Source organism: Furipterus horrens, unplaced genomic scaffold (assembly GCF_987537825.1).
Source record: "Furipterus horrens unplaced genomic scaffold, mFurHor1.1.pri manual_scaffold_1, whole genome shotgun sequence".
Taxonomy (NCBI): Eukaryota; Metazoa; Chordata; class Mammalia; order Chiroptera; family Furipteridae; genus Furipterus; species Furipterus horrens.
In genome coordinates, this window is record NW_028327171.1 from 217,577,457 (window position 1) to 217,591,480 (window position 14,024).

At 57.6% G+C, this 14,024-nt stretch overlaps 1 protein-coding gene across 1 annotated transcript in view; it reads right to left on the reverse strand.

Annotated features, from left to right (window-relative positions):
• HDAC4 (histone deacetylase 4) overlaps window positions 1–14,024 on the reverse strand; it is a 192,114-nt gene that overhangs the window by 145,728 nt on the left and 32,362 nt on the right. The gene's annotated exons all lie outside the window — the stretch shown is intronic.

Sequence of the window (14,024 nt, forward strand, 5' to 3'; positions counted from 1 at the left end):
AGTCACCCTCCGACCAGACGAGACGGGACGCAGCTCTGGGGCTGGACCTGTGTGGGGCACCGCCCCCTGTCGCTGATGACGACCCGCAGACAGCTCGCTGCTCCACACCGAGCAGGTGTGGGGGCTGCACCGCAGTGGGGCGGCGGGCCTGGTGCCAGCTTCGGCCCCTCCCAGACCACAGGCAGCAGCTCACACCAAGGTGCCTGGGAACCCATGGGGACAATGGCGCCCACAGTCCATGCTCTACGGGGCTCCCGAACCCGGAGAGGGGATTTCGTGCATGAGTGACAGGGACAGTGCCGTGTTCTGCCTAGGTCCAGTGGCATGAGCAGGAACGGCTGGGGACCCGGCCCACTACCTGAACACGGACCTCAGGGCCCACCCTCGGCAGCCAGGGCTGCAGGGCGACGGGAGGACGTGGGGCTGAGCAGGACTGTGCCCTGCAAGACCCCGAGGGGAAGCAGACGCCACAAACCCCCAGAGTGGCCAAGGCCATGGGCAGCAGGCGCTCACAGGTCAGCAACTCTTCACGGGCTGTTTTATGTCTGAGGAGGATGGGGATTCTGGGAACACAATAGAACTGTTTTCTCGCAATGCTGAGATGGTCTTCAAGCCGGGCTTCCTTAAAACTAAGTAATCTGCAATTCCACTTACAAATAAAATTATATTTCTTTTTCAATGATTTAAATAAGAATAAAATGCCCTTCTAAATGTAACAGACCAAACATGGTATTTATAACCTAACCGTATAACATGAAATGCATGGGTTAGAAAAGAGAAAAGGCAAATTTTAATGTGGAAAAGTAGTTCCCACCGCCAGCCTCCCCTACCCCACCCCCAACTGTAAAACCCTCCTGCGGACCTGTGGCTTCCTTCCAACCTTCCCATGGCTGCCCCTTGGACGTGAGGATCATGGAACCTCAGCGTCGGAAGGAACTGAGGCATCATTCAAAGCGGCCCCGGCCCAGGAGGCCAAGGGAGACCCAGGGTCACACCCGTGCCCCGCCAGCAGGGGGCGGGGGCAGGGGGCAAAGCTGATGCCGTGGTGACATTAATGGCAAGGAAAGCACTGTCCTACTGATGAAATGAACTCTTCATTCACGTTGGGGGAAGGAGAAAACAACCTGGTAAAAACCAAGGGGGCGGAGGGAGGGCAGGAAGGCAGGAAGGCACAGAACAAGGGTGCCCTGCATGGGCCGTGGGAGGCGGGCCGTTTACAAGGTGCGACATAAACCACCTCATAAACCAGCTGAATGAGCGTGCTCAGAGCGGCGGGGGCTGCAGGTACGGCTCAGTCCACTCCCACGCGCTCCAGTGGCGATTTTACTGCCATAGCAGGATCCATCCGCGGGGTACCCCGACACAAGAATGACGCAGAGGAGGTACACGCCGAAATGACAGCTGCACTGTGACCCTGGCGCAGACAGGGACGCTCCCCTCCCGCTCCAGCCGTGGCACACAGCTGGCAGTAGCCTGGCGAAACCCGGCGCGCAGATCCCGACGACACGCGGGAGGCTGGAGCCAGCGTACCATCCAGGCTGCCGGGACTCGGGCACAATTCAAGAAGGACACCTTGGGAGCCCGCAGTTCCCAGACAGGCACTGGCCGCGCTCCGAGCCCCAGCCTGGATGGACGGGGAGGAGCTGGGCCTGGGGCCCCAGGCGGACCCGGAGCCTGCCCCGTGGGGGTCCGAGCAGCCCTGGAGCTCCCACACGGGAGTGTGGACAGAAGGCGGGCCGCCACAGACAGGACACTCAGACACTCCACTCTAACCCCACAGAAAGTGCAAGAGGCTGCATCTCCACGGGCTTAGAGTAGCTTCAAATGTGCAAAAGTAAAAACTGATGGAAACAAAGGGAGAAATAATACTAACCAACGATCCCAGCTGCGGAGTTTTAAATGCCAGTCTCGGGAACAGGTAGGAAAAGCAGACGGAATCAGCAAAGAGCAGATCTGAACACCAGAGCCGGGGAACGCCACTTAACGGATGTACGGAGAATCGGTGAACCCTAATTAGCATGTTCCTTTCAAATACACATAAAGCACTGACAGAACTGGCCATACAATGATAAAGCAAAACTCAGAGGATTTTCAAGAACTGAAATTATATGTAGTAAATTCAGTGACCACAGTGAAGTTAAACGAGAAATCAATAACAAAAGCAAAATACTAAGAAATTCATAAGCAGCTGATGTAAAGAAATACTTTTTTAAGTAACCCATGGGCCAAAGAAGAAATAAAAAAGGAAATTAGATATTACTCTAAACTGTAGTATAATGAAAAATGACACTAAAAAGGTGCACAATCCAGCCAAAGCCATACATAAGTGAAAATTATAGCTTTAGGTGCACATTTTACCAAAAAAAAAAGTCTGAAAAAAATTCAGTAATCTAAATATTTATTTCAGTTAGCTTTTTTAAAGCAAAGTAAACCCAGGTAACAAAAGAAAATAACAGCAGTAAGAGCAGAAATTGATTTGTTTAAAAATCATGTATCGGATCAACAAAACTAAACACGGTTCCTTAAAAATATTAATGTAATTATCCTAGCAAGTCAATGAAGGGAAAAAGGAAGAGCAAACAGACAATATAAGAAGTGGAAAAGGAGAGGCCACCACAACTCCTGTGAAGTTACAAAGGCAACGGGGGGGGGGGGGGGCATTTAAACAACTTTACATCAGGACATTTGAAAATTTAGGAGGAACTAAAACTTCTGGAAAAGACTGAACACACGGAAAGTGACGCAACAAACAGTAGAGCGGCTGAGCAGCCGTGCACCCGCCCGGGCGTGACTGACACGTCTCCCCGCAAGGAAGGCTCCAGAGAGGCTTCCCGGGGAGCTCTGCCTCCCCACGTTTCTCACAGGGGCCCGCCCGACAGGAGGGTCAGGCAGGAGCCGAAACGACCACAAGGCCCAAAGGCCAACACAACCTGCACGACCTGCTGAGAAAGCTGGTTTTCGTTTTTAAGTGGCTATATTTCTTAAAATTAAAAAGAAGGAAAAAAATACGCAACAGGGGCCATATGGGCTCCAGAAAGCAGAAAATATTTACCATGACTCTTTACAGAAAACTTTGTCACCCTGGGAACAGAAACAGGGGCCAACACCATCACAGCTAAAGGCCAGCGTGACCGTGACACCCAAACCTCATGGGCATTTTCATGGAAAGAAAATGGCAGGTCAACCTCACTAGTGAATTTACATCAGAAAAAGTGAGCCAGAGAGAGGAAAACAAGTACGGGAGTATCGAAGAAGAAGTTAGCACGTAGGAATTACTGAGAATGGCAAGGTTGGCTCAACAGTCAAAAACCCATCCAGAAAATTCATTGTATATCTCAAATAAAGGAGGAATGTCATGTGATGAGTACATGTAGGGAAAAAGCTATTAAGATGAACCAAATGAAAGCGCCATTTTCATAGACAAAAAAGATGGAACATTCGCAGTACCCTGTGGTCCGACCTGACACTCGCGCGCCTGCTCCTGAGAACGGCGCGGCGACCCGGGGCAGGACAGAGCCCGCCGGCTCGGCCCCGAGGCCTCTGACCGAGAGCCGCGTGGCTCCCTGGAGGCTGACAGCAAGATGCCGAGAACGTGTCCCCCGCCAGGCGAGCGGGACGAGGGTGCCCACCATCCCACCGCCGCCAGTCCTGCCTAACATTGGATGGCGGGCCCTGGCAGGGCAACAAAGCAGGAAAGAGACACACAGGCTTGAAAACTAGCAGAGGCGGTGAAACAGTCACTAGCAATATACATGGAAAGCCGAGAGGAACCTACAGACGAGGAGTATAAAGATCAGCAAACTCCGCAAGCCGTCTGAAGACGAATGGTTACGCGAACGTTAACTCCGTTTCTACACAAACACACAAGTAAAACTGTAAAAGCAAAATGTCACTGAAGAAACTATTCTACCCAAAGAAACGCAAGGCCCCTGCACTGTGACCTCTAAAACGTGACTGAAGACGCTAGAGACCTGAACACAGAGAGAGAGACACACCGACGGGAAGAGGGACATCAAACCGACCTTCCGTGCACACCGGCGCGCTCCCAGCAGCGACCCCGGGTTCTGGTGAAACGGGAGGACCGCCTGCCGCCACGGAAAAGGCGAAGGGCGGGGGCTGGCGGGCCCGCCGACCAGGTCTGGGTCTGACTAAGGCGGCAGGTGCATGGACCGCCGCGGCGCTGCCCAGAAGGAGGCCAGACGGGGCCCCAGAAGCAGCCCGCACGCACGGACGCCTGACCCCCGAGGCGGCGCGGCGGGGACAGGACGCCTCGCTGCAGTCACACTCTCGGCTGGGAAGGGCGACCACGCCTCGGTAACAAGCCGCTCCAGGCGCACCAGAGGCCGGGCGGCAGGGGCAACCAGGAAGCTGCTGGGGGACTGCAGAGAGGCCCACAGCCTTCACGCGCGCGGGCGCGACGACCAGCGCGTGGGCAGCGACAAGAGGGGGGCGGCCACGCTCTGGCGGAGGAAAGAGAGAGAGACGGGAGAAAGCGGCAGAGGACTCGGCACGCCCCACATAAGTAGCTCCTCCAAGCAGTGAGGCGCGCACCCCCCCAGTGTTTTAAATGCGCGGAAGACTAGACGGCCGCGCCACCTCGCTGTTCAGCCCAAGTGGGAAAAGATGGTCCTCGTCTTTAGGGACCAGGGAAAGGTGGCAAGACAAAGAATGACAGAGCAGAGCGGGGCGGGGCATAGCCCGGGGCGGGGCGGGGCATGTGGGGCGGGGCGGATCCCGGGGCGGGGCATGTGGGGCGGGGCGGATCCCGGGGCGGGGCATGTGGGGCGGGGCGGGTCCCGGGGCGGGGCATAGCGCGGGGCGGGGCGGGGCATGTGGGGCGGGGCGGGGCGCCTGGGGAGCCAGAATGCCCTGGCTCCTGACCTGAGCGGCGTGCTGGGCCTTGGGTCGGGGAGGACGCTCCAGGTGGACGGAGGGCCACCTGCTGGGCTTCCCTAGGAGGTCCACAGCCACCGAGCGCCCACGGCCGCAGTTTACAGCAGCGGCGGGATCACTGGGAACAAGCTCAGCGTCCACCAGCGATGCGCTGTCACATGAGGGACACCACATCCACATACAACCTTGAAGAAGGACAAGAACTGGTTCTGCACCGATCTGGAACACTCTCCAAAGGAAAATCTTCAAAAGCCGGGAGCTGAAGAGCCTCCAGGGCACCCCCATTCCCAGACGGAGCGAGCGCGACGGAGTATCTGCAGACTTCCTTTACTGCTTTAGCTCCAAGGCTTGAAAGTGAGCAGACTCACCGGAGCGCGCCTACACCCCACCACCACCAACCGGCACCCGCACCAGCACCCAGGCCACAGCTCACGCCGCTGTGGCGGTGCCGGGGCCGACATGTCCCGTGCACTGAGGTCAAGGTGCTCTCGGGCTTCCTCGGTCCCCCGTGCCCTGTTCCAGCCCGGGACCCCACTTAGTCGCCGTCTCCTAGGTCCCTCTGGGCTGGGACAGGTTCTCAGGCTGCCCTTGGTTTGGTGGCCCTGACAGTATTGGGGGGCTGGCAGGGCTGGCAGAGGACGTGCCCCTCCTGCAAGGTGATCTTTCTCATGCTCGGACTGGGCTTCTGGGAGGGACGGAAGGAAGACCACAGGGTAAAGGGCTGGTCTCCTCATGCAGATGCTAAATTCATGGCCTGGACCCAGTCCTCCACTGGTGGCACTCATCAGCTGTCACACAGACAGCCCCGAGGGAGGGAGGCAAGCAGCCATTCTCCAAGGCCCCCGCTACCAGGCGCCCCAGGACTGGGCCAGTGCACCTCCCCTCTCAGCCTGGAGGCCACAACCCCAGGCACACGGGTTCCATCTTGGTCCCCTGGGAGCTGCTCCAAGACCCCTCAGGGCACTGCCCTTGCAGCCCAAAGCTGGGGCACACCAGGGACCTGCCAGTCCCCAACTCTGCGGTGAGGCAAATCACCCCTCCTCCCACGCCCTCCCAGCCTGGGCACAGGCCCCACCTGGCTTCTTCCAAGCAGGACCTGAAACCCCTTTAATAAGACACCTTTCCAGGCTCTGCAGAGCGCCCCCAGTTTTCTGTGTGACCCTCTGGCCCTCCCTCCAACCCAGTGTAAATATGGATTCGCTAGCTCACACGCTAATAAATAATAATGGCAAATTCAAAGTTAACTCACGTTTGGTTTTTAAATCCCAAACTAGAATTTGATGTTCAAAATATACATATCACTACATAAAATATGAGAAAATAACTTCATATTATTTTCTCAGGCAGTTTCCTCAACCTGCCACCGCTCTCACGGTATTTCCGTGGGCTCTAGTGCACGTGTACTAGAGCTGACAAAGACCCCTGTACTCAATGGGATTCTGAGCTCAGTCAACCCAGAGTCCATAGGCATCCAAGGCAGGGGGGAGACTGCCAGGGAACACTTCTAAAGCCCTGTGGAAGGTTCTGGAGCCGGATTCCTGGTCACACGGGCTTGCCCACCCAGAGCTCAGTCTTAGCTTCCCAGGGATTCCGTTCTGTTTCCAACAAGAACGGCATGTAGAACTCACTTGCAAGGTATCCAAAAGAAAACTGCGAAGGCACAGGAAACCTGTGTTTAACAAAAACTTGTGAAAACTATGTATTCAGTTTACATAAAACTGGAACTGTAGAATCTGGCTTGTAGAAAACAATGGTAAAGATGTTATTCTGATGAGTGATCTTAACCAATGTCTCAAAATGAACCGGGAACTGGTACAACGAGCCGCGGTCCTCCCCTGTCCAGGAGAAGACGCGGACCCAAACCCCTCCAGGGGAGACGGAACACCAGGGGTGGTGGGCCAGGCCAGGTTTTGCTGGGTGTCTGCCCCCTTTCTGTTCTGACCGTAAATGCAGGGCCACCCTACCTAGGACCCTACCCCTCCAACTGCCCCAGTGGAGGCCTCTGGAAGGAGAAGACACGGGACCCCCTAATGCCCTTCCCCCTCCCCTTAGCTTCTCTCAAGCTACAGCGCACAATCAAGACCCAAAAGTCAGGTGTCCTCCTGAAGGCCCAGGGCCCATGCGAGGCAACGTGGCCCCGCTCAGGAGGCGGCCCGGCTGGGCCAGGCAGCCCCGCTGACGCTCCTTCAGCCAAGGGCCTGTGCACACTGGAAGCCACGGACACAGGGCTGCCTCTGCCAGAGGCTCACCCGGCCCTGCCCCCCACCCAGGTGAACCCCAAACATTTCAGAACGGGAAACTGTTGAGAAACCCTCAAACAATGTCCTCTCAGGCAATTTAAGCAACGAGACAGACCCAAGTGGCTCTTTTCTTCTCATAAGGAGGATTGACATGGGAAATAATTCCTGTCAACCGGGGCAGGCTCATGCCTCGGCTCACACCCGCCGCCAGCCCCCAAAACTGCGGGGAGAGGCACTGAACAAAAGCTTCCACCTCCTTAGGAACCGCAGCTGCTGAGGCCACATCCATGCAAACTGGTCCAGTGAACCCACTCCTCACGGGATCCACATAATGTCAAAAAAAATAAGGGCACCCCCAAACCCTTGCCTGGATCTCCCGCATCAAGGAGAGCTCAAGGAAAGCCCAGCCAAGAACCATGAAAGCCACGTCCATGTCCAGACCAGGGCCTCCAGGTCATGAGCTACCCCCTGGACAGAGGGAAGGGCTGGCCAGCTGAGCATGGAAGGACGCATGGAGATGGGGTGTGGGGGGCGGGAATCTGCTCGCCAGTGAACAGGGCGGAGCCACCTCCAGGGCCTCAGAGCTGGGACCATCGCTGCAGCGTCCAGGGCACTTGGTCTCCCAGCTCCAAGCAGTCACTTGTCACCTGTCTGTTGCTGCTGCTCCCCCACATCCAGGACACCCCAGCCCAGCTGGCCACAGAGACTACCCTGTGCCCCTCACCTGCAAGAGAAGACACAGCCCCCCACTTCCCACAATGTTTACACAACATGAGGCCACCAGGGTCACAAAAGGAGCCGGTCATAGACTGGTGATAGAGCAGACAGTCGACTGGGCGTCCAGCCCTCCCGACCCTCTGCAAGCCCCTTCCTACTGGTGCTCAGGAAGGACACAATGCACCCCACCTCCCCCCTCTCCCCGAGCCTCACCGGAGGCTGAAACAAAGCGGCAGTGCCAGGGACGGCGCCAGGATGGCCGGAAGGAAAGCGCCAGCCCCTCGCACAGCTGGTGCTGCTCCCAGCACAAGCAAGGCAAGCCGGCGCGCACGGTGCCAGGCGAGAGGGGAGCTGGGACTGCAGGAGCCGCGTCCTGCGCCCACATTGGGTAAAAGCAATGTGAACAGGGAAAGAAGGAGCGTCAGAAATCCTGGGTCACCCTGCAACGCTGAGGCCCTGCCCCTAGACACACCCTCGCTGCTCACGGCGCAGGTTAGCAAGGGCTGAGAAAGGCTCCCCGGACCCTGCGTGACTCCCGTGGCCCCGCCCGGGTCCCACGGGTCAGCCAGTCAATGAGAAGCACGCTTATCTTAAAGGTCCGCTTTCTACAGGGGACGCCTGGGAGAACTCAGACGCATTTAAAAGGGAATAAACTAGCTATGAATGCAAATGCAGCAACACAGAACCTCAGCTCTTAAAACATTAGGCACCTCTTGGCTTCAGAGTGTGAACACCTGGCTCATAAGAAGCAACCTTCTAAGAAACGGCCCAGGAGCTGAACGTTTAAGAGATGATTGAACTGCACCGATCACAAACGCTCCGCGGCGAAAGGCTGGGAAGAGGCCGGCGGGGCGATCACAAGCCTCAGCGTCGGAAGTGAAGGCCGCGCCCGGGGGCTCAGCTGCGCCTGGAGAGAGCGTGGTCGGTTCCGTGCGGAGAACCGGCCGCCCCAGCCCGCGGCCCCTGCGTCAGCGCCATCGAGACGCTGCAGCCACCTTCACGTAACCCCTCACAGGCGCTGTTTCAAGTAAAGAGACGTAAAAGTGGCATATTTTATTTTAAATACATATATATATATCGCTTTTAAGTAAGCCTCAGCCCTGGCTGGTTTAGCTCAGTGGGTTGAGCGTCGGCCTGCGAGCTAAGTGTCGCTGGTTCGATCTTCCAGTCAGGGTACATCAGAGAAGGAAAACTCTGACTCCAAAAAACCTCCGCTGCCTTGCGGCATACCTCTTCAGGGGAAAGGCTAAGGGAGTAAACCCCGACAGAAAATCCGGAGCCGGAGTCCCTAAGGCGGTTCGACGTTGTAGTCAACACCGGCAACTCCTGCGGCGCACCTGAACCCAAGCTGTATCGACTCCGTCTTTCCCTTGGACCCTTCAGCTGCGAAGAGAGGGGGGGTCTGCTGCATGGGCAACAGCAGACCCTCCATATCACCCTGCCCAGGCTCTGTAGCTTCAGCGTCATCACAAGATGTCGATTCAACACGGGAGGAGACAGATACCATGTCACTCCCGAGTCGGACTGCACAGCCATTCTCGGCGGTGCAGATAAGACTCTTAAGAAGCTACACCATCGTCTCTCGAGACGGACGGCTGCCGACGGACGACGGAAGTAAGCCTCAATACAACTGTTCAGAAGCATGCAGTATTAGTAAAAGCGAGAAAATGGCTGTAATGTTGAACGCTGTTTTTCATGTCGAAATCCCAGAAGTTCTAACGCTGCGCTTCAACCCCGACTATTCCGTGCCTGCTCAGGACGTGGCATTAAGTGACAGCAGCGAGACCACGGGGAGACAGGAGGGGAGGGGCGATGAGGGCCGGGGGTGACAGGAGCCCGAGTCCCGCAGGAAGGAGAACGCAGGTGTGTCTGGGCCGGCAACCCTGACCGAGGCCAGAGCCCCACACAGATGGGCTTCCGGGGGGTTCCCTGCGCGGCCCGCTCGCCCACCTGCCCGCGCCTCAGCCCAAGAGGCAGAGGTGAGCTGGTCTGTGCCCGTGGGCTGGCGGGACGGGGAGTGGAGGACAGGCACGCGGCAAGTGCGGGACAAGGTGTCCGCCACACCACCTATCGCTCCGTCCAAAGGCCGCACTCCCAGTCTCTTCCTGATGGACGGCGTGGCTAAAGCGAGCGCATTTACACACACAGGCAGACACCCTTCTAACAAGGTTAGTTATCTGCCTCCTTTGATTTTTCTTTATCATTGGAATTCCCTAGAAGTGTCCATTTTTTATCATGTTCTAATGAAACCAAAAGACTTAAGTGGAAGCACAAAGAAAAGTTTCAACCCAAATCTCCTGAAGACGCTGGTGTGCCAGGCACCCAGGGAGCCCTTTCTACCCCGGCTTCCCGAGGGCGGGCAAAGGGTCAGGGCGGGTTCGTAACCGTCTCACACACATGGTGAGCAGTGTGAACGCCGAGGTGACACCCCCCTGTGTCCCCACAGAGGGCACAGTGAAGGGAGCAGGGAGTGAAGCTCAAAAGCCCTGCTCCACACCCCGGGGTCAGGGGACCACGCCAACCTGGGTGGCAGTAGCCCTCCCTGTCCCAGGCCCCGCTCTCCAACGCCCACCCTCCACCCCCGGGCTCCCCGCTCCAGGACGCTGGGCCCCACCCTCCATCCCACACCTAGGCAGGAAACACGAGCTCTGCTTTCCAGACTCAGCTCACACATTCCCTCGCCTGTCCCCATCACACACAAACCACAAGGGCCCTGGTGGCTCTGCCTAGCCTTGTCAGCCGAATCAGCTCCCCAGAGAGCCCGGTGTACCCTGTGCCTACCGGCAGAGGGGCTCGGGACCCTCCAGGACAGAGGACCCACCCCGGTTCCGCCTTGGCCTCTGATTGGCTAAGCAGGGACAGCAGTGAAGGCTGATTTATTTAGGTACGAAACGGGGAAACGGCATCGGAGCTGCCTACACAGGACTTCCTGCGAGACACGTAGAGTGACCGTGGGCACACTCAGGACAAGGTCACTTCACCCGGCCCAAAGCGCAGCGGGCTTCGGCTGGGAGCGCGCAGGGCACCAAGGCGGACGCATCACCGCCGCCCGTCGGGAACGCCTCCCGCTGCCGCCGATGAACAGTCAGAGCCGCGGTGCCAGCGCCGGGAGGTGGCCGCGCACCAGCACACCTGTCTGCACTGACCCCCCCACCCGGGGGGCCCCAGCGCCAAGCTGCACTCAATGGCCGCTAATGCGGGGTTTGTATGTCAGACCCGCGCGGGAACTCAGTCTTAAACCTCAATGCCATTAATCATCCGACATTCAGCATCGCAGAGCTCAGAAATCTGCATTTCGACAATGGTGGCTTTGAAAACAGGACATACATGCAAATGTCCCACAAACTGTATAAGAATTTTCAGAGAATTGCCAAAACAAACCATCAATGCTCCATTGACAGTGAATTTTCTGAGCTCTTCAGAACGACTGAGTATTCCTGATTTTTAAAGACAAAACACAATTTGAGGATTAAAAAAAGAAGTAAGTTGAAAAAGAAGTCGCTGTGTCTCCATGATTTGCAGAACAAACCTTGACTGATTAAGCTCCCAGATAATGACGCTGGAGGGAGCGGGGGAGGGGCAGTGGAGCTCCAAGCCCTCGGGCTTGTGTTGGCCGGGAGGGGCTCGCCCCGAAGGCCAGGGGCAGGTCTGAGGCCAGCAGGACAGTGGAAGGAAGCAGGGCGAGAGGCTTCCTCCTCACCTGCCTGGAGCCTACCTCCCGGTGTCCCGAGGGCTCAGCCCCGCCACACGCAGGGGACTCTCCTGTGCCTCCACAGAGGGTCTGCAAGCTCTTCTCCAGCGGCCGCAGCTGCCTGTCTCCTGCTGGGCGTGAGCCCTGTGCTCCTGCCCCCACTGCCCCCTGCTCAGGGGTGGGCCGCGGAGGGCCTCCCTCAGGGTCCAGAACCCACCGTCACCAGCAGCTTTGGGTTCGTTATTGGTCCTCGAAATTCATTTTCTCTTTAAAGTCCCTAAAACTTTGCAGTATCCCCAAAACATTCCGCCATTGCAACCTTGGCAGCCAAACTGGTTGCAAGAAACAGACCGGAGATCAAGCCCAGGAAGACAGGGCATGAGGACAGAGGGAGCCGGCCCGCTCAGACCAGCAGAGGGCGGACCGCCACCTCCTGGGAGGCCTCCAGGATGGAAGCCAGACTGAGGTCTGAAGGAATTCCACTCTGACACTCAACCAAGCTCCTGTGGACACAGCCTTTCAGCCACTTTTGTGTGGACAGGATACTTCAGACTCGACAGAATGTTAAGAAACCAGAGAATGGCTCAAACCAAAGCACTGATGGTACACATACAAGTTTCCCCCGGGGCAGCGCTTTTGCTTTTAACACTGTCCACTCCGCTTTCCGAGACGCAGGGAGAGACACCTGAATTTGCACACAGCTCAACCGTGTTTCTGCCGAGAGTCGGAGTGCCTGACCACACAGGTCCCCGCACCTGCCAGAGCGGCCCTGCGGCTGGCAAGGTTTCTGCAGGCACCAAGCGTACCCAGAAGGCGCCCGGTGGGGCGGGTGGGGCGGGGGGGCAGGGTTGGAAAAGTGGCCGCTGACGGTGTCCCGCTTTCCTGTAGGCTAGCCACGTTACCCATCGCCCAAGCCCGCCGCTCAGAGGCCAGGCGCAGTCCACTACAGGAGGGGCAGAGGCAGGGACGCCCCGCTGGGCAGCGTGTGTCCCATGCGCCCACCCTGACCTGTGGCAGCACAGCCCGCAGGGCAAGGTCTGGAGCACAGAACTGGGCAGAAAGCACAGTATTTCAGAACCTCTCCCTGTTCTCCTTCCCGTCAAAGGGGAGCTCTTTGAGGCTCCATCAGCCCAGGCCCTTTCCGCAGGCTGCTCACACCAGGACAAACACTGATTCAGGGCAATAAAACCCGGCAGTGAGCCGTTTTACGTCAGAGCACCAGCAGCTCTGGCGCGCTCATAAAGAACGGCCATAAAACCCCATGCACGCCTCCGCCCCCTGCCCCCACCCCCCAGGGAGCGTGAAAGGAAAACAGGGGAGGGAAAGTCAGACTCATCGACTAAAAGGTCATTTCATCATCAGGGCCCTCGCGGCAGCAGTGCGACCGTAAGGGCAGGGGATGAGCGAGGGCCTCTGGGGCGGGGCGGGGCAGAGGCGGGGCCCCCACCCCGGCCAGGGGCCAGGGAGGGGGAGACAGAGACAGGGCTCCTCCTTGGGTTGAACAAGAGACATTAACTAGAACCTTAGTGTTCAAGGCAGCAAACTGAGTGAGTATTAATGATTTCTCTTCCCCCGAATCCACTCAAATTGCTAAATATAAATAAAAACATAAAAGGATGCACAGCAAGGCCAGACAGTGGGAAACACCATCAACCGACCAAGAACTTGGAGGAATTTCCTAGACAATATAAATCGGATGGGATCCAAGTGACAGAACACTCATTAGAGATCAGCCCGTCACTCGGGCAGGACACACGGCAGCCCACACGGTCCACCGCTCAGCCCATCCCCCAGCGGCCGGGCCGGGACGGCTCAGGGTCCCTTGCCGCAGCTCCAGAGGCTGCTCTGGGAGGACAGGTAAACCCTGAAGGACGCTGAGCTCCAGAGACAGGAGGCCCACGCGCGCAGGCCCCGTGCACGCCGCCCCCACAGCCTGGGAAGGCAGAGGCTCAGGCCTCCAAGAGGCGAGCTGACAGTTTCTGAGCAGCTGAGGAGCAAACCCCAGCAAACCCCAAGTTTTAAATGTGCACGCCCAGCACGCCCACGGACCGAGCGGTCCTGGCCACGGAACTGACCCACTGCAGACTGGCCCTTACCGACACGTGTGTTTAGACCATGGTGGAACGACTGTCTGGTGCCAATTCCAGGCAGCTATCAGCAGTGCTGCGGCCACGCACAAACCAGTCAGATGCACTTCACGACACACTAACCCGGGAAAAACCAAACAGAAGCCTGCCCGCAGGATGACCGCACACCGTTAAACCGTCTGCGCGCAGACCCCAGGCTCAGACACGGGGAGCAGGCACGCCCCCCACAGCAGGAGGGAGGGCTGGCACCTCGCATCGCCGCTTGACACACCTCGATCCAGACGCTCCATTCTGTCTTCCACGTGGCGTCAATCCACACGTGAACAACTTACATCAGTGAAGCCTTCCTGTCTGAACATAACCGGGAACCCTGCCCTCCAGAGCTTCAGGAGACTC